General features: G+C 35.6%; 1 protein-coding gene across 7 annotated transcripts in view; it reads right to left on the bottom strand.

Annotated features, from left to right (window-relative positions):
* Positions 1 to 21,331, bottom strand: part of HUWE1 (HECT, UBA and WWE domain containing E3 ubiquitin protein ligase 1) — a 220,624-nt gene that overhangs the window by 190,375 nt on the left and 8,918 nt on the right. For 5 of the 7 annotated variants that reach the window (XM_081761379.1, XM_081761384.1, XM_081761385.1 and 2 more), the window contains exon 2: positions 630 to 710. The exons of the other annotated variants lie outside the window; for them this stretch is intronic. The gene's annotated coding sequence lies outside the window, so the exon portion shown is untranslated. The remainder of the gene's footprint in view (positions 1 to 629; positions 711 to 21,331) is intronic. 7 annotated transcript variants of the gene reach the window in all.

Raw genomic sequence — 21,331 nt, 5'->3', positions numbered from 1 at the left:
AGGAGGGAGGAAAGAAAAAAACTAAACCACTGGATGACTCACGTCTATCGAAAGATTAGTCCTATGGTACCCAGGGTCGCAATAATGATAGACTGTAAATATTTTTACCACAGGATAGGTTATAACCGGCCACACAATGCACATCCAATCAAACAATCGTGGTGAATGCATCAATTTTCAATGCAATAATTTCTGAGTTTCTTTGCCCATGAGTCGGATACGTTTTCCATTCAAGTAACTGCCCATTACAGCAAAAATGCTGGGTAAATATCGAATATTCTGTTCCTCAAGCAGCACTCAAACTCACAATCACGTGCAAAACATAGCTGCCCAGAAGGACGAACCGACTGACATTCATATAAGAAATATTTACATTCTTCATATAAACCCATGACGGAGGGGGAGGGGGAATAACACTTGGATATTCTAATCATGTACATGCAGCACTAGTTTTACAACAACATGCACAGAATAGGTATACACGAACTGACAACGAAAGGTTTGTGTATACAATAGGCACAAAAATAAATGCTTTTAATTAACTGAATACAATTTCCCAGGAAAATTTAGAAGCTGTCAACATCAAGGGGGAAGGAAGTTGTCAAACATTTCTGCATGGCAACACCTACCTAAATTTTGAAAAATTTACACTGAACCATTCCAAGAAACGGTTTCTTACTCCAGAAAATCGTGAAGCACACATCAATAACCTAAAAATACGAAATAAAGCATTAACATTCACACAAAACACCTAATTATATACTTACTCATTTCTAACTATTTTGATCGTCATTTTCTCTCTCTATCTCCCTCTTCCCATTACCCATGAATTTTTAAAAAAGAAACCCTACAGAACGAAACATCGACAGGGCATACACACATACCAAGTTCTCTTTGATCCGCACAAAGGAACAGTATACACAAGAATAAACTTGTCCAATAATTCTATGAATATGTAAGCCATACGAAACTAATAAATGTTCATATAAACAAGAAATGAATCATGTTCATTAATTCCACACTAATGGACGAAGCTGCAAACAAACTTATTTTAAATCAACAAAATTGAATTGTAATTCCATGTTAGAGTACAAAATGTAAGGGATTTACAGTTTCCTAGACACACACACACAGACGTAAATATGAAAACCTACTCTGAAGGTCTTTGCTACAGGAAAATGTATAAAGGGTCATGACTTGTAAAACATTTTTATAGTCTTCCAAGAAATTAAACATGTTAAGCCCTTAGTTTCAAGAAAGTTTTATAATTTTTCGAGTTTGACTACGGTTTGTTTACATAAAATGCTTTGCTTCACCATTTCCTGTTGACGGAGACTCGAGAACATATGGAAGACAGAAAGTGGTAACGGATGTCTATCACTTCCGGTTGCAAGAAAAAGAACAAAATGAGAGCTGAAACATATTCTTGGTACTGGTTCCATATCAAAAAACTGCTTGTCGCTAACTATATCCATTTTATTTACTATGCGATCAGTGCTGTAACCCAATAATCGTAGATTTTCACCACCTCCAGTTTGAACTGATACGATAAAATTCGGAACAAAAGTCGTTCTTCGGACCGCAGAATCTGTTTTCTTTTAATATATCTTACTCTTTCGGCTCTATGAAAATAAGTATTGAAACCGGAAGTATTACTGAATTCCAATCACTTCCGGTTTCGGGAGTGTGTTGCGGGTGCTGGTATGTTCTCTTGACACACTAAAAGTTGTTTGTCGCTATTACCGTTTTTGTTCTATGACGAACAATGTTAAACCTGAAATGGCTAATGTCTACCATTTCCAGTTTGAATAGAGGGTTAATCGAGGAAATAGAACGTATTCTTGGGACGCCAAGTTGATTGCAGAAAGCCGCTTCTCCGTATCTCTTACCGTTTTCGCTCTGAAAAACGGACGAACATAACCGTTCTATAACACTTAAACACTTATCCACAACATAGTTTGGAAGTCTAAAACAAAACAAAAAAGTCAACAGAAGTCATTTTAATACACGAGTCATTATGGATATGGATCATTATAATACATTTTGTAGGTTGTGCAATATTCCACGTTTAGTAAGCAGAGATTTATTCACGAAAAGCCGAGAGAAATGATTAGAGGACAACTGGAGACAATCGTCCTGATTAAACACTTTCCTGATGTTTAGTGATAAAATCAATTATGCAATATTTTAGGGTTGTTGAGGAGATATAAACGTAATACACAGAGCCATTCTGAAGAATATACCAGTTTCTGATTTTCATTCTCCAGTAAAATACCATTGTATTTTCGTGCGGGAGGAACCCCCCCTCTTGAAGAATCTTATTGAACTTATTTTAAATCCGTTGAAATAATATTTACTTTTTCCACGATAATAGACTTCACACTACTGTTCCTAAAGTCAAACACTTAATCCAGTTGTTAAACTAAGCCTTCTGCCCTTTTCCAAGGAAACTGACGTTATATTGCAGGACTGTCAATGAAATTTCTACTGTCAATGAAATTTCTATCTACGAAAACAGTGTGAACATTTCTTGAGAAAATTGTCGGAAAAAAGCTCAGTTCCATGGACACGTGTGGATTTTTATTTTATCTTTCCAAACCAGATATTACTTACACCACATTGAAGGGTTTCTGAGAAAACTGATCGAGAAAAAATTCCTCACAAAAATCTTGCTTACAAGTACTAGCCAGACCATTTTGCAGTCACAGTGTTGCAACACAGTGAATGTATCAATACATATTTTATTTTGTTTATTGGCGGTGGCATTGCAATATTTTATTTGTTGTGTAGAAGAAAAAAAAACTTTTTGATTGATCAGACTTTATTCGCCAAATGTAAAAAAATACTAGCCACTGGCGAACAGGCGAGTAGATTTTTCAAGCCCAGATTATAGGGTTGTTTTTGAGAAAATTCATTTTTTTCACGCTCCAATAAACTACTTATTTTTCAGGGTAAAAAGAATATTCGAATAAAATCCTGGAGAAACACGAAAGCCTTGTATTTAAGAGCTGGCTTGGATACGCTGAACAGTGTTTATACATTGAGACAGAAATCCAATTTTCTCGGCTGGTAAGGGCTATGAAACATGTAAACTGGCTGAAATCCAGAATTTGATTTTTCTTTTTTCGTGATCAACATACACTTTAAAATAAAATCAGATTACTAAAACTATTGCATCAGATTACCAAGTGCGTTCCAATATATTGAATGATTGAAATTTAGCGTTCTTTTTCAGAATCGAGGCTATATAACCTAGTGTTTAAAGTGGGATCCAAATATCACTACTAGGGTTAATCTCAGACTAAAGTACCTTAGCGGGAACCGACCCTGGGACCATGTGCACATACAACATGCGCATTAGTCACAAAGGAACACGTGGGTGGGGCTAAAATTCACAAGTTACAGATTGGGAGTGAAAGCTTAAAAAAAACCTTGGGAACGTGTATCTACAATCAGGGTTGGCTGGTTTAAACCAAAAAACAAAAAATGCTCGTAAAAGTGTAAGTGTTTGTAAAATCTTGATGAACACACATTTGTGGGTTATCACGTTTCACTCCCGTATATTATTCGTATTATATTCAGACCTAAATTCTCCATTCATTACTCAAAAAGATTATACTACAAAAGCAACTTTTTTTCTTTTTGTTTATAAATGTTTATTTTGTGATTTTTTGTAGTTGTTATTATTGTTATGTAATTGCAATCGAAGAAAAATTCTAAATATTGTTTCGTTTCAATGTTTACTATTGATAAAATACATCGAAAATGCCGTACTTTTTGTGTGTGTGTGTGGGGGGGGGGGAGTCATACAGACTCCACGAGAGTCATTTAGTGAAATAAGTATCTTTGGTATCTATTTATGTATAAATGAGTCTGAGCCAAAGTGGACTCAAATAATTCGTATCTTTATTCACTTTTCTTATTGATTAAGTCGGTGTGTTTCTTTAATTTGGACCAATAAAAGTCGTTAACTAACTTGAATTAAATTAGTTCTTCTGTACTCCGTAGTACTTTGAAATTGTCCATATGTAATTCTGTATAATGGTTTCACTTGTGCAACTGTTTATCTTTTTGTCCTTCTGAAATGACTTGACAGTTATATTAAGAAGCATGTAAAGATCAGTACAACGTATTTTTATCAGGATTCCTTCGTAAGTGAGTCGGCAGACGTATCGCATTTGTGGCCAATTAGTCCCGGTTCCGAGTTCAAGTGGAGGACAATTTCTCTCGGATGTAACTCGAGAAGCGGTTTGTATTCCGCTTTAAGCTTATGTGACCCCTTCCAGCATAACCCGGTTGTTGCATAATAACATCAAGGCGAAACAAACTTACTTCTGTCCATATATGATATGAATATATAGAGCAAATTATTTAAACCATAAAAACCTGGTTTAAACCAAAAAAACGTTTTTTTTTTTTTTTTGTTTTTTAAATAAAAACCATGGTTTTTGCCAACCCTGTCTACAATGCACGAACAGTATTGACAAGCTATAATACGCACGGCGGCCAATAACAACTCTACAGTCAGGATTGACACTCCTGAATCTTGTGCTACAGAAGCAGTGGTGGCTTTTGAGGGAAGTCACACTTTATCGCTACAAGGTAAGGGAATTAGTACATATTTTAATGTTTCTTCCCTTTGTTTAACAACACTCAAATATTTACTTTTACTGGTGTGACTTCCCTGAATAGCAGACTAAACAGAGGTTAAGTGAGCCACCTTGTCCTTAAAAAACAGTAATGATTTCTACGTGAAGCCACGTTATTCGGATTCCACGTCGAACTGCAACACAGAATTTCATATAGCCTCGACAAACAGCTAGAGAGAAGCTAAATGGTTTGGACAATCGCTGCGTGTGGCTGAAAATGAAAAATAAAATCTTTCCCTTCCTCCTAGTCTCCAATGTATCTTCAGAAGCAAAAATTCCTACATAACAGAACACTTGCACGCAACAGTTGAACAGAAAAGCGTTATAACAGAACGTACTCCTCTTTCGGCATGGAATATATAGAATTTCTCTGTCAATGACATTTGTAAAAAAGACTACTTCATATATATATATATATATATAATCGTGGATACCTTTTCCTATTTAGTTTTGCTAAGTTGAGATCTAATTTCCTTTATCGCGCCTGACAACGGCAGATTCGCAATGTTATGCTTTCCTTTTTAAAGAAAAAATGCTGTCCGTCCCTAACTCCCTCTTCCCAATGGATTGTGTACAATCAAGGCAAATCCCAGCATGCAATAAATTAAGTCAACACTTAAGAAACTAAAACTAATTCCTTCTTTCTGAACATTTTTTATGGTCTTACCGTGTTTGTCAGCTCCGTGTAGTCAAGCGTAATGTGGAAGTCTACAGCCGTCTACAGGAAATGACAAGCTAATACTGAGAGAATCGTCCACTACCACCTGAGTAGCTTCGAAAATGACCTCTCACTCACTAATTTGTTGATTTTCATAAAAATTAACACTATGTAAACAAATAAAGTACCAAAAATTAGCCAAAACCAGCACCACCGCAAAACACACAGTAAAGAAAAACTACGATCTAAGCGTTTTCGCTTACACTTCTGACCGACAGGAAACGGAGGAATACTGAAGAAAACAGCAGTAACTCACGTTGACGTCAAGTGAGGCACTACGGGGTTGTCCAATCACGTGACTGTTTCGAGATTGACAGTGAAGCAAAGTAACACTCCCAGCACACGTATAGAAAGCTAAGGATACAGGGTAAAAATGAATATAAAAGTACTGCTTAGCAGGTGTTATATACCAACACCTTTACTCGAAGAGAAACGGTTCTAACGATCGAAATAAAACACGCAATGTACGTCACTACATCATACGGAGCCTCTTTCAGATGCTATGGTGTCAGGGAAAAAAATCACGATAAGACAACGTCGCACTACAAAATTCCACGGGAAACTAACACTAACTGCACACCGCAACTCTTCCTTGTGGAATAAAAGTGGCAACACTTCTATTAATCAGCTCGGTAAGCCTAACACTCATGCACCACATAAACAAACTGCTGATGCTGGTGCGCTCTTCTCAACACATGAACTAAACTTGACGCCACTAGGTGGTGTTAGTATAAGAAATGTACAGCTTGTAACTGCTGCTTGGGAAGACTGACTAAGTGCTGGGTTGATTCGTACACTTCATCAATACGTGCGGTGTTGCCATATTACCAAACTTTTAGCTGACTAATATATGAAGGAGGGTATATTGTTATACAATAGTTTTAACTACCTATACGTTGTTTCTTGTCAATTATTGTCACAATTTATGGAAAACCGGGTAGTACAAACACACAAATATATGAACACAAAGTGTTACTGACTGGGTACTGATTTAACGAGATAAAATGGCAACACTGCTATAGTTAATTCGTGATCAAGAACTACAACATAATTATATATATATATTATATATAATCTGCAATTCAGTTACACACGCTTTAGAAACACACTTCAAAATTTAAAAAAAAAATCACTGGCATCTTTGAGGGAAGAGAAGCGTCCGGAAAGCCAGTGAACCTCAAAACATGCATTACCGACCGTCCAAGCATGTACCCTGGATGCTGTATATTTTAAAAAGAAACATGGGGAGTCTTTAAAATGACTGTATGTCTATTAACTAGAGCAAGAGTAAACAGCAGTAAGAGATAACAGTGTCCAAAGAGGATTTCTGTCTGCCCTCATCCCTCTAATAAAACTGGAGATGGGAGTATCAAAGACTTAAAACGCTAAGAGAGCGACAAACAATTTTCTAGATATGTAGGTTCTCTCTGAACTTTTATCCGTCTATTCAAACCGGAGCTGGTAATTCATCTGGTTTCAATAATTGATTCCCCATGAAATTTCATCATGTAAAAAGGAAAAGAGTCATTTTGGTTTTATGATCATTGCCTTTAATTACAAGAAGAATGGGCATTTTAGTTCAGATAAGACTTAGAAAAAAAATATTATACGAATTCCTAATTCGCTTGGGCACAAATTCAATGTTTATCACTTGCACATAAATAGCCAAAATTATATTCCGTTGCGAAGCAGTATTACCGAATGTGAAATAATAGTAAAAATACACTGAGCACAGCTCATCCTACTTCAGAACAATTTAAATAAAATCTGACCAATGTAAACACTTAAAAACAGGGTTGGCTGGTTTAAACCAGCTGTTTTTTTTTTTTTTTAAAAAAAAAAAAAAACAATTGGTTTAAACCAAAAAAATCGAAAAATGCTTTAAATCGTGTAAACTTCATAGTGACGTCTCCACATATCAAACCATCTGTATTACGTTTATCTACTTTTCACCTTTTAATCAAGGGGTCCCGTGTTCAATTCTCTGTCGAACAACAACCCAACTTTCAAGTGTAAACCAAGTAGCGATTCGAGGCGTCCCTTTAAGCGAAAGTCTTCTCCGTGACAACCTTGGTATTTCATAAGGATGTTAAGCTTGAACATACGAAACGAAACCAAATTATATACTTTTACTTGCCTGAATGCCTGTTTTATGAAGAAGCCAAGGTTGCTTAAATATATTGATAGAAATTAGCAAAATTTATCAACTGTTTATGTAGCTTCCAACAACAGTTTTGTTGGCGACTGACTGGTGCCGACTTTCTTGTAATTTTATTGAATGATATCTACATACCAAACTTGTAATTTAATACCTCAGTTTCAGCGTAGTGATTATGATACATTGACCTTAAAATCTTACATACAAATACATTTAAAGTAATAACAGGATTTTCCCAATGGCTAAGGCGGGGGTTTCCCGATTTATATGTAATTCTGTATAATGTGTTTATTTGTGTAACTATTTATGTTTTTGTCCTTCTGAAATGACTCTTGACAATTACATTAAAAAGTATGTAAAGATCAGAACAATGTATTTTTATCAGGAGTCCTTCGTGAGTGAGTCGGCAATCGCATTTGTAACCAATCAGTCCCAGTTTCGTGTCGAAATGGACAATTTCTCTTGGATGTAAGCTGAGAAGCGGTTTGGATTCCGCTTTAAGCTTATGTGACCCCTTCCAGCATAACCTTGTTGTTGCATAATAACACCAAGGTGAAACAAACTAATTTCTGTCCATATCTAACATAAATACATAAAGTAAATTATTTAAACCAAAAAAACCTGGTTTAAACAAAAAAAAAAAAAAAAAACGGGTTTTTTGTTTTTTTTCAATAAAAACCATGGTTTTTGCCAACCCTGCTTTAAAATAATAATAATAATATTAAGTTTCGAAAAATCAATCACCGAAATTGTATGTTTGCTTTGGTCAGATTCTTTTAAAAGTACCCTTAAAAAATTGAAAATTGGAACATTACAAAAACCCAAGAAATGAAATCTGTGCCAATGCAAATAAATTCATGCATAATATAAAATTACAGTTTCAATGGTAGTCTCACTAGGCATTAACTGTTTGATTTCGCACAAACTTTATTTTTTGTTTTTCAGAATGGTTACTTTTTGGCGCTCTCTTCATTATTTTCCACTTTTTAGAGCCTTTTTTTTAAAAAAAAAACTGTTAATATTTCTTTAATGTTTATTTTTTCGTTACCTCAGTAGTGCAAGTAGGTACGTTAGTGCACTAACTTTCTATAACGTGGGTCAGCGTATGGAACATGTGTATTTTTTTCTTTTCTTTCGAATCGGTCCACACGTTACGAAATTATGTGAAGTATATACAATATGGTTTTATCACTGAATCGTTGAAGAGTTTCATGGTGTAGCTTCAAGGACTACAATTAGATCCTTATGAAATTTACATGAGAATCACTGCGAAGGCATATTATTTCAAACAAAGAGAAATCTTCAAAATTAGTGTACCTACATCGAAGTTATGGTGAAGATATGCAATACAGTCGATTAGTTATGGTATTAATAGTATCACCAATTGAGGAGTTTCACGGTCTACCACCGAAGGCTATCATCGTATACTGGTAAATATGAGAACACTGGGAAAGCACATTCGTAGAAAACTGGTACAGCTATGTAGAAGTTAGGTGTGAACATGCCTCCATGATATTATACACGAACTTTTTTGTTTTGTTTGAAGTGCATCAGTACAACGAACGGCGTACGATGGAGCTTCCAACACTGGAAACAAGACTGCGGGGAGGCTTTTGTCTCTAGATCAAATGCTAGTGGAGTCGGGATACAATGTCGAGATTGCTTTGCGTTTGGTACAGTCAATATTTGGGTAAGCTTCAAGGTGGTTCGAAATGGGGGGGGGGGAGGGCAACAAATGTCCGCAATATCCTTATTCCGACCATGAGATGCTTGTAAGGAAGGGTTGAGGTGAGGTCCTCATAGGAAGGTAGGAGACGGAATAGTGCATTTGTTTTCCAGATTTCTTTGTTCTCTATATATCTACAAATAGCGAAAAATCAATCACTAAAATCTGGGAGTGATTCTTCATGACAGTTAAAATAAATTCTAATGAAGACAGTAAAAAGAGTCAAACGATTCTATTATTTTATTTATAAACAACCAATATTTATTTGTTATTGTGCAGGTTGTGTAGAAACTAGGGAATTTTAGATATTTTAAACGGCATATGGATAACCACCGCTAAAGTCACCTTTATTCATAAAGATGTTAATGGATTGACTGAGGGGGGGAAAAGAATTTAAAAATTCGGTTCCTTTCAAGTTACGGTGTAGAGTACCCGACGGATGGACGTACCAACATTACAATCTTAAATGCCCACTAGCGTCATCCTAATAAACGTGAGTAGGAAAACACTACCTTCATTTATACTCGTACTACAGATATGGACTAATTTATTAGCAAAGTGGGTAGCTGAAACCTATTTTTATAAACAAACTTTTATTTCTTTAAATCAAGTGCATATAGAACTAGCTATTGATACTATATTACACACATCAGTATTTGGTACAACCCATCCCTTGACTATAAATAAAGCTGGAAATCATTTTGGCATACTTTCAATCTATGTCTTGCGTAAATGTGAAAATTCAACATTCTTTCTCTAAATGGTAAGGATGTTTTATCAGTTACATTTTTGTCGTAGGCCATATAACTGATTATGATACCAGCACGTACTATAATGACTCGATACGGTTCGTATCTGGACTAGTTTCCGACCATAAGTGTTCATGTGTGAGCTGATGCTTTGTTCGTGAACAAAGAAATGCCCATTGAAACAGGTTTATCTCACAGAGTTTTTGAACGATGACAAGGTGCACCATTTTGCATTAATATTCACCATTAGATGCAAAACTCACTTGACATCACATAGCTTTCTTTGTCCGTTTCTCTTAATTCATTATTCAACAAATAAAGCCAAAGAAAAGTGCATGGAACAGATATGTAATATGGAAAGAATGTATGTATAGGACTTCAACAGTGCGGCAAATATGATGCATCAGAAAGCACGAGAACTAGGAGAGAAAGGTAACGAAAGTATACGCACCAGAAGAACCGCCCCAAAGATATTGCCATCGAAGCAGAGGAAGAGGTGGATGATGAAGAAAAAGAACCTAGTATCAAGGATGTTATAAAATAGAGGATCTGCCCATATGTATCTTTATCCTACTAAATCAATGAAGCCTAAAAACAACCGAGCATCATTACGTCTGATTGGCTACTCTCGTTTCCGCCATCGACTGATTGGCTACTTTCGTTTCTGCCATGATTGTTGGCTCAAAACATTGCGATCTTATTGGGCGGAGCAGGCAGAGTAGGGATGGCGAAACTGTGATGTATAGCTTCAAGATTTTGTTGTAAGGGCAGATCCTCTATTTTATAACATCCTTGGCCAGTATATTGAAAAGTGTAGTAGTACAAGCCATCAAGGACATGCGATGGACGAAAGCCACTGGAGATGATGAGATACCAGTAGATCTCCTCAAGGGATTAGGAAACAATGCAATGAAAGTACTGATTTCACTTATTAACAAAGTCTACCTAAGCGGAGAACGGCCAAAGGATTTTCTTAATGTTACAATGATTACATTACCCAAGAAAAAGCATGGAAAGAAGTGCAGCGATCACAGAACCATTAGCATCATTTCCCACACTAGAAAGATCATTGCGTGCATACTGTACAGGCAGCTGGAAAGTAAGAAGCAAAGCGACACCAGAGATGCTATTGGGTTGATGAGAATTCTCTCAGAACAAGTTATTGATATAAAGGAAGACTTGTTTGTTCTTCATTGATCGGCAAAAAACTTTCCACCGGGTCAATTGGATCCAACTTCTGGAAATACTTGAAGAAATCGCAGTAAACTGGAGAGACCGACGACTCATTCGCAATCTGTACATACGTAGACAACGAGTGAAGTTGCACTTGAATGAACGGGAAACCAATAGTGCGGACACTCTAAGATGAGCCAGACAAGGATGTAGTATGTCACCCCAATTATTCAACATTTACAGTGAGTGTATAATGCAGGAAGCATTAATGGAAATTGGAAATTTCAAGATTGGAGGGGAGATCATTAACAAGATCAGATATGCAGATGATACGGTTACTACTGCTAGAACCAAAGAAGAAATACACGAGATGATTGACAAAATAGTTGACACTGGAAAACTGTATGGAATGAAAATCAACATCGAAAGCCATGAGAATATCCCGTGGAAATGCGCCCTTGTGGGTCAGAGTAGGACAAAGAGAACTTGAAGATCATTTCAAATATCTGAGAAGTATTTTGACGAAACACGCTTACTGCAACAAAGAAATTAGATCAAAAATTGCCATAGCCAAAAAGGCATTCAACAAGAAAAGATCACTCTTAACTAGCTTGCTTAATATTGGACTAAGCAAGAAGTTGGTCAAGTGCTATATACGGAGAATCGGACGGTATGGTTCAGAGACTTGGACATTACGTAAGTTAGAGAAGACAGAATGGACAGAGAGCAACACACGAAGATGTTTTTAAATGGCCCAGACAAAAAATGCAGGTGGTTTACAGGCGCCTGAAAATGGAACACTTTTAAACACATGCGACAGGTATCGATTATTTTCAAGATCACTGCATGTTCATTTCACGGAAACAGGTAGTTTTCATGTTGATAGGGTTGCAATCTTGCAACGTGAAAAATGCGTGTAAACAACATGTAGAGAGTGGAAAGATATGTATGTAACCGGCATATTCCATGTAGTTGATATATACGTTACCTCATGAGGATCTGACGACAGCTGCTTTTCATTTGATAAAAATGTAATTGACATGTAAAATACAGGTGTTAGCGAATTAGTGGGCGTATTAGAGAAATATACATGTAAAATACATTGCATTAAGTGTACATAAAATTTGCCTGTCACAGGTGTTGGACACGCGTAAGACATGTACGTTCCGTGTATACATACGTCAGAAAAGACATGTAGTAACATGTACATGGAAGCCACATGTAACATGCAGTTTGCCTGTTCATGAATTGGGTAGTATTGTATAAATCACATGTATATTCAAATAAAAATAAAAATACGTCAAATAAAAATATATAAATAAAATACGTAAAATTCAAATCCGATTACTGGAATGTAGGCTGCTTACTTCAAGGAGTAATACTACAATGTGATCCCATCTAATCCAAGGATCTGCGCACGCCTCTATATATATATGGTTCAGCACCTTGCATATGTGCATGTCACTTCTGTAACGGAATGTTTCACTCTCATCAACCTTGTCTATCGCATTTACCTGTTTAAGCTATTTACTCACTACACGTATCTGTTTAATCCATTTATTGGCAGTCATGGTCATTGCATGTTCCCATTCATCCGTATATTGCCTGTACACTGCATGTAGGTGAGTTTACACTTTGCATGTTACAGGCACTGCGTCCAATTCTATTCCAATGTACTATACATGTGTCAAAATTTTGCATATGTGCATGACAAACTGGAGACTTGGTGCCTGAATATTACATGTTTCCTATGCCTATGAATGTTTAGCTCCAATCCACCTTGTTCACCACACGTATCTGTTTAATCCATTTATTGGCAATCATGATCATTGCATATTCCCGTGCACCTGTACATTGCCTGTACACTGCACGTAGGGGAGTTACACACTTCGCATGTACACGAAAATGATAAATGTAAAATAACATATTCTACATCAAGCGTTTTCCATGCTATACGCTAATACATAGTATTTACATGTAATGCGAATGTCACACATGTATATTACATGTTGATCAACAGGCACCTTCGTTGTACTTTTCATTTTTACTGTATTGCGAATGTTACCAACAATCCATTCAAGGTACTTTACATGCACATATTCCCTCCATTTACTTGCACGTGAGTGACTACGTGTACATTGCATGTTCTCATTTTAATGTACAGGCTCTGTACAACGCGTGTTTCCGTGCAAAATTCCCAAAAGAAGTTTAATACTTTTTCGACATGCATATCACCTGAAGACAATGTGCCTGTAATATTTTCTTTACATGTGTTTTCGCCGAAACAGGCGCCTGTATAATGCCTGCCAAAATCTGACAGGCTTTTACAGGCAGTTCCATATACAAAACATTGCATGTTTCCTCAAAAATTTTCATAATAGGGATAGAAGAGAAGAGTACGCTTTCAGTTAGCATCCTTTGTAGAAAGGCCAATTTGGTTGGACATATCTTACGAAGAAACTAACTTCTTCATACTGCCATAGAAGGAAAGCTAGGAACAGGAAGCACAAAACTGATCGATGATTTGAAGAATGGAAGAAAATATTGGGAGCTGAAGATCGAGAAACAAGAAAAAAAACACTTCCAAGTAAAAGAAAAACACCCTCAGTAGTCGCAGGACCTGCCAAAAGAGACTACTTAATATAATAACCACATAGCTTCTGATGATAACCTTATATTTTTCATTGTTCATATTACTCTTTCAACATGGATTTTTCCTGGTCCAAATGTCAAAACAGCACTCCAGATGTTAGTTTGAGTAGGATATTTTATATGATATACAATACTTCATTTTATCAAGCCTCCTGCTGAAGTTCGCCTAATATATTGCGGATTCTTTTATCTGCGTGAATTAATTCTATCACTGAATACTACCTAAAAAATAGTACACAATATTTTTTTACTTATTAACTAAAAGAAACTAATCTCAAATACGCATTTTCAACCGTACTTTTTTTATATATATTTTTTTGGTATATTAATTTTAAAAGTAAAGCATCGTGCTTGTTTACCTTTCTCCATTGGTGAATGTTCTAGCCTTATATCCGTTTCCTCATCATAGCTGGGATAAATATTTATTTGTTAAGGGACCTACGTGTCTTCAAACCACTTTCAAACTTCCTCCTCCGCATACTTCTTGGCGAAATTTTTGCATCATGCTCATACACGACAGACTTTTATTATTTTGAAGTTAATTTTCCGCTCTAAAATATTTTACTTAAAAATTTGCCATTAGAAATCTATGCTGTAATTCGCTTTACGATACATTTTCTTTCCCGCTGGGCATAAATTTTTACTATTTCAATCTGAATTCTATTTGTGAACGTGAGTAACATTAACCTATGTCCACTTCAAACAGGGAGTAGTCCTGGTCTTGCCTGTCTTCACATTTTTTTGGAGGAGGCTGCTACCTATTTCCTAATTTAGATAGCAGCCTCTTCTCCATTCTCTGTCAAGAAATTTTCGACTTGGAAGACTGCTTACCGGTAACCAATGGTGAATACAATGTCTTTAGTGTACCAGGGACTATTTATCAAAACTACTTGTCCAATACTTCCCACGCTACAAGCTACGAGTCAGTTTCACAATTATTGCAATTTATGTTTCTCGAAAGTTTTACAAGAACTTGTGAACAAGACAGTTTTCACTAATCACGTATCAAATCTATTAGTAGAAAATATTAGAAAACCAAGTACTATGTGAAATGTTATTGGTTTGGTTATTTTCTGTAGTGCTAGTTAATTCATCGAAAATAATGACAAAATAATTGAAATTAAATATTTTGAAGGTCATAAGATTCAAAAGATATTTAGTTTGGTAGTAATTTGACTCAGAAAGATAAAGTAAATGAATAGACAAAAATATTGCAGGCGTGCCAGACCCATGGACTCGTTGGAGCATTCAAATATTATGTTTCAGACTCATATTAGCCTAAGCATGAAATTACGGAACAATATATATATATATATATATATATATATATATATATATATATATATATTCATTTTTACTGATCATTCTAGATTGAATTGCAATTCAGTACAACCAAGGACACGTAACAGAACTTAGTAAAAACTAATAGACAGGTGCGAACAAGAATGGTCCAAATGCAAATTATATGTTCAAAAATAAAAATATTAAATTGCTCGAGCGCTTTCCTTGGAATACATACGATAAATTTTGCTTAATATCAACTAAACTCTTTTCCTTCATTGACAGTACTAGATAAATCAATAAACTTTTTTTTTTTTTTTTTTTTTTTTTTTTTACGTATAGTTGTTTGACTACAGTTTGCACTCGGTTTCGGGACTAAACCGTAATTAAACAGGAGAACACTGAGCTATTTATACTCGTAAAGTTACATAAATGCGTTACAAGTCTTGTGGGTATTTATTAGTAAATTACAACCTAGCTGCGTCATACTAGTGTTTTGTGAAGCAAGCATTTTATTATTCTAAGGTTTGGGAAACACGAACTCATATACTTACACAAGTATCACAAACGTGCGAACAATTACTAGTTTAGTAGCTTTGAGAAATGGGCCCCAGGAAAAAACACAGGCAAGTACGAATTAAAATCCTACTGTGAAACAATGTAAAATACTATAAAGGATGCCCTTATTACATAGCAACAGTGTAAAATTCAAAACTGAATTTGCTTCATGAAGATTGAAAACAAATCTGAGAATCCATTGAAGTATAAATAAACAGGGATATCACCGAGCCTAGTCATATTTTAGATGGAACTAATACCATACATTGTCCTGAAAGGTCAATTTTAGTAATAATGTCTGCATGCACGAGGCCAGTTCACGTAACCTAATACGTGTAAGCCTCAAACTTTATATTTTAGTTTCACATTTATTCTTGTTCACACAAAATTCCAGACAAAGCACTACAGTTGAAGAAATTAGTCATCAAACCGTGTTACGGTTTCAGCATCTTCACGTAAATTCAATTTGGTTGTAGCAAATACTTATTAAGTAGTTTCATTTCTCTCGTGATCGCAAACTGTTATGATACTTTCACTTTGAGGTAATAGTAAGATACTAACCATGAGTAATGAAGGCACACCCACAACGTTTTCTCTTAATAAGTTTCTACTCAGAGTTGGAATTCAAACTCTAAATTTACAAATATTATTCTGTAACCTTCAGGGTTGGCTGGTTTAAACCAGCTGTTTTTTTTTTTCTTTCTTCAAAAAAACCAACAGCTTAAAAAAACTGCTTTAAATCGTGTGAACTTCATGGCGTCGTTTTCACATATCAAACCATCTGCATTAGTTATCTTCTTTTCACCTTTCAATCAAGGTGTTCTAAGTTCAATTCTTGGTCGAACCACAATCCTTCTTTCAAGTGTAAACCAAGTAGTGGTTCGGATGTCACTTTAAGTGAAAGTCTTCTCCTTAATTACATAAGTATGTTAAACGTAATCATACAAAACGAAACCACCTGTTTGCTTGAATGCTTGGTGTTTTATAAAGAAAACAAGGTTGCTTAAATATATTGATAGAAATTGGGAAAATTTATCAACTGGCTAGGTAGCTTCCAACATTAGCTTGGATTGGACTTTGTTTTAATTTTATTGAATGATATCTACATATTAAATTTGTAATTTAATACCTCAGTCTTAGCGTACTAATTATGATACATTGACCTTAAGATTTTACATGAAAATACATTTAAAGTAATAACAGGATTTTCCCAATGGCTAAGGCGGGAGTTTCCCGATTTATATATCATTCTGTATAATGATTTCATTTGTGCAACTGTTTATCTTTTTGTCCTTCTGAAATGACTCTTGACAATTACATTAAAAAGTATGTAAAGATCAGAACAATGTATTTTTATCAGGAGTCGGCAGACTCATCGCATTTGTGGCCAATTAGTCCCGGTTTCGAGTCCAAATGGAGAACAATTTCTCTCGGATGCGAGCCAAGAAGCGTTTGGATTCCGCTTTAAGCTTATGTGACTCCTTCCAGCATAATCCTGTTGTTGTATAACATCAAGGCGAAACAAACCTATTTCTGTCCATATGTAATATAAATACATAGAGCAAATTATTTAAACCAAAAAAACTGGGTTTAATAAAAAAATAGTTTTTGGTTTTTTCAGTAAAAACCATGGTTTTTGCCAACCCTGGTGACCTTGTTAAAGTTCTATTTACTAACATAAGTGGTCTTGCCCTCACTTATCTCCCACCCTGTATACGGTCTGACACTAAACACACACTTTTTCTGTTTCTTTTGGTGCTGAATCCAGTGCTAGCAATCATTTTCAAGAACTGAATTCACAAAATCGGAATATTCCCTTGTAAATAACTATTAGGAATTATACCTAAAGGAAAAAATAAAGAACCTTATTGTTGGATTGGCGGGAATGGAACTCTGGTCCCTCACTTGATGGCAATTGCTGGAACAACTACACTTCACGGTAAACATGGTTCTACGTTCCGATCCACTACGCCGCATACAAGTGATCTGAATACGTGAACTGTTATGTAAACGGTATCACAACAGCTGGAACAGTGAACCTGAACAACACAAACCAATCATGGCATCACCTCCTGCATGTGGTATTCGACACGTGGAGAGCCTACCTAACTCAACCACATTTTACTCCTTACATCTACCCTATTGCACTATTCTCTACCTGTATAATTTTATGAATACTACATAAAGTAGAGCACAATAAAAACATGGAAATATAAAGATGCCCATAAAAATTGTTGTGTGGTCATCTAGACCAATTATTCTACAGTACTTATACGAAACTAAGAAAAACTGATTAAGCGAATCAATAGGATAATAAAAATAATATATGATAGATGGAAGAGAAACAATTTGTATGTGTGAAAATGATTATGCTACACGTTTAAAAGCAATACCTCATTTGAAATATAGAATACTTGGACGCTTCTCTAGAATATTGTTAGAACCTATCTGGTTATTTGTGGGTCGAAGAGTAGCAAACACAAAACTGGCGAAGAGATCATCCGACACCTAGAAGAGCGACAACTGCTTCCTTGAAATTCGAGCCATAAGGTTTTCGTCTACTTCAGCCCATTTCTATGCGCACTGACATTGTGAAGGAACAAAATAGTATATCACACAGGGTGAGTGACGAATAAAACAAGGTTTGAGCCACAGATTATTTATTTGCTAAGAGTCTCAGGTATGTATTAAGAGAAGAATTTTGAAAGTATCAGAGCTTTATATGTAGATATCATGGCAGGAATGGCCTGATGGGGCTAAAGACCAACCCTAGTCAGGACGACCGGCTGCGCGATTCGAATTAGAACCTAGCTAGTCACGTACGCACGCTGGTAATTTATTTATTAAAGTAGTTCAAGTTTCAGAGGGAAAGAAAGCTACTTTACCAGAGACATTCACAGTAAAAGGTAAAAAGATAACTGGTCATTACTTATGTGTCTACAAGTACGATCCTGAGATGTGAATGGTAAGATACACTTAAGTCCCGATGAGTATAGCCAACCGCAAGTCCAATCTTTCTATTAATCAATCATCTAGATTGGCTGGAATAAAATATCCAATTTATTTTAGTTCATTATGAATTCTATATTACCTTTAGATAAAATGATACTTGAAAATTACATAGCATTGGAGAGTACCTCTAATTTACACGAGCTCAAAAACTAAGATGAAGTCATGGTTACTAGAGCTATAAATATTTGCATCACTAATCAGAACCGAGAACTTCAATAATCTCACATTCTTGTCGAAAACTTCTATTTGAAATTTGGAGTACTGACTAAATTGAAATTTTGTGATACAAACTTTTATCACATTTCTGGATTAAAATATACGGTGTACTTCCTAAGGAACTGAAAGGTATTTACGTTCTTTGTTACCAGTGAGGCTATTCAGAATACTACAAAAAATTTAAAGTGGGATCTGAACTGCCATAGTGAGTTCGATACTCTCACAGAGATGAACTTGGAAACTCACGCTAACCACTGGACCAGCGAGGGTAGCATTCTAAATTGTTTCAATACCTAAATTCCCCAGGTTAATGAATGATATGCCTCGAGAAAATAATAATATAAAGGATGGCGTTTTAACATAGTTTCAATACACAAGACTTCCCAACGGTATAAGGTGACGACACGAGCAAATTCATTCTAGGTTCACCAAGGCTCAAAGCTGTAAGGCCTTCCACGAATTTTCACTTGATCCTAAATGTTTGAAAATTACTTGTAGATACATAGGTTCTCGTAAACTTCCTTCAATAAAATTTCTCCCGTTGGGAATGTTTCAGTCATAAAAGCATGCACCACAAAATCGAGACTATTTAGAACTCATCCCACCTACAGGAAGTATCAACCATCCTGAGGCGATATTAAATTTCACATTCCTCAATAAATTAAAATATTTCTTATATAAGTTAAATTTCAACCACTTATCATGCACTGGAGTTATTAAACATTTGATTCTACCTCTGATAAACAAGAAAAACTCCGTACCTTTCACAATCTCACATGAGTCGCCCAGTTCCAAAATGACTCTTGTCCATTTGCATCAAATCCCTAACAACTGAGGAAAACTGTAGGATCCATGCGTTTTGTAGAATTGGGAATATTTGAAGATGTTCATGTATTTCACATGTACACACTGAAGTATTCCAAGTGCTACTAAAGATGCAGATCCTACATTTTTTCTAAGTTTTCTGCGATTTGCTGTAAATGGACGAGAGCCGTTTTGGAACTGGACGACTCATATGGAGTGAAAGACTAGATAATTTATGTGGCTATTCATAATTTATGTGACTTGAAAATGTGAAGCATCTATCTCTTAAAGAGATCATTTGTACTATATTTTACTTAATACCATTGCGTATGGAAGTATGTTTAGAACGAAAAGCTGATGGATAAAACTGTGGGGAAACTGAATGCTGGTCTTCCACGTAAAAAATTGAAACGAAATGAAATTCCTAGTTTTACGTACCATGATTATCCACCGAGACTAAAGTAAATGGGGATGATGGCAAAGCATGAAAATGGTGGAACGAAGGAAGGGAGAGGAAACGGGAGAACCCCGAGAAAATCAACACACACGGTGTTTGTCCACGTATAAAGAAATATTTCAGACCACTGAACTATCAGAGATACAGTTTTTGTGTTCGTTATTCCCCGAGGCAGCTAGCCAGAGAGCTTCTCCAGTTGTTTTAAGTACCGTGCAGCATTTTAAATGAGGCTTTTCATTTCAAACGTACAGCATGAACTAATTTAAAAATATTTGACGCTCACGCAACACGACGAAAGTGTGTCGGAACGATCCACGTGGTAGTAATGCACCAGATGTGAAACTACCACTATCACGCGCGTTTGTATATATGGATTGTTTTGGACTTGAAAATGTGAAGCACTTTCGTAATTGTGAGCGAAACACACAGAAACAAAAATCAACTAATAATATAAAAAGGGAAATTGTATTCCAATTATTTGAAGAAAAAGAAGAAATGTGAATTTGGTATAACGTGAAAGTACTAACCATCTGCAATCAGGAGCCTGTGTCATACCAAACCACATAGTAATATCATTAGTAACCACAACTGTAGTCTGTAAAATTTGGTTGCACAATACTCACTGGAAAATATACAAATAATGACTTCACAATGTAAAAAATTACTACTACTGGAGATGCAAAATGATGCATTTTTCACGAGTCTAGAAAGCATTGTAGCTAACACCACAAACGTTCGTTTTCTTAGAACCTTAAGATCGCGCATCAAACTATTGTAGAAGATAGTCCATTATAAGATCTCTCACGGTCAGGATGCAGATCTCACTAATAATAGGCTTAAATACTGGGAAAAATTTCTGTGATATTGAGACTCGTGGCTGGCGATACCTGAATCAAATTAGGATTGACAGGAACGACCAAAAAGAACTAAATGAATTTGTTGTTTCTATATACGGATTTGATAAATCCGCCATTGATCCGAATCTGGACTAAACTACTCTCTGTAATTCTTACAATTTCCTAGAACTGAAATAATTTGTTGTTATCCCAACGAAGTCTTTATTTTGAAGAAAATGTAGAGTAAGCAATATTCGCTATCTAATAATAATAAAGGCAATATGGAACAAAATAGGCTAAATAAATTCTGCTGAAATTGAAGCAAAGATACATTGAATAATT

Source organism: Thermobia domestica, chromosome 6 (genome assembly GCF_964235325.1).
Source record: "Thermobia domestica chromosome 6, izTheDome1.hap1.1, whole genome shotgun sequence".
NCBI classification, from domain to species: Eukaryota; Metazoa; Arthropoda; class Insecta; order Zygentoma; family Lepismatidae; genus Thermobia; species Thermobia domestica.
The sequence above is the reverse complement of the archived record's forward strand: the minus strand, read 5'-3'. Positions and strand labels throughout refer to the sequence as shown.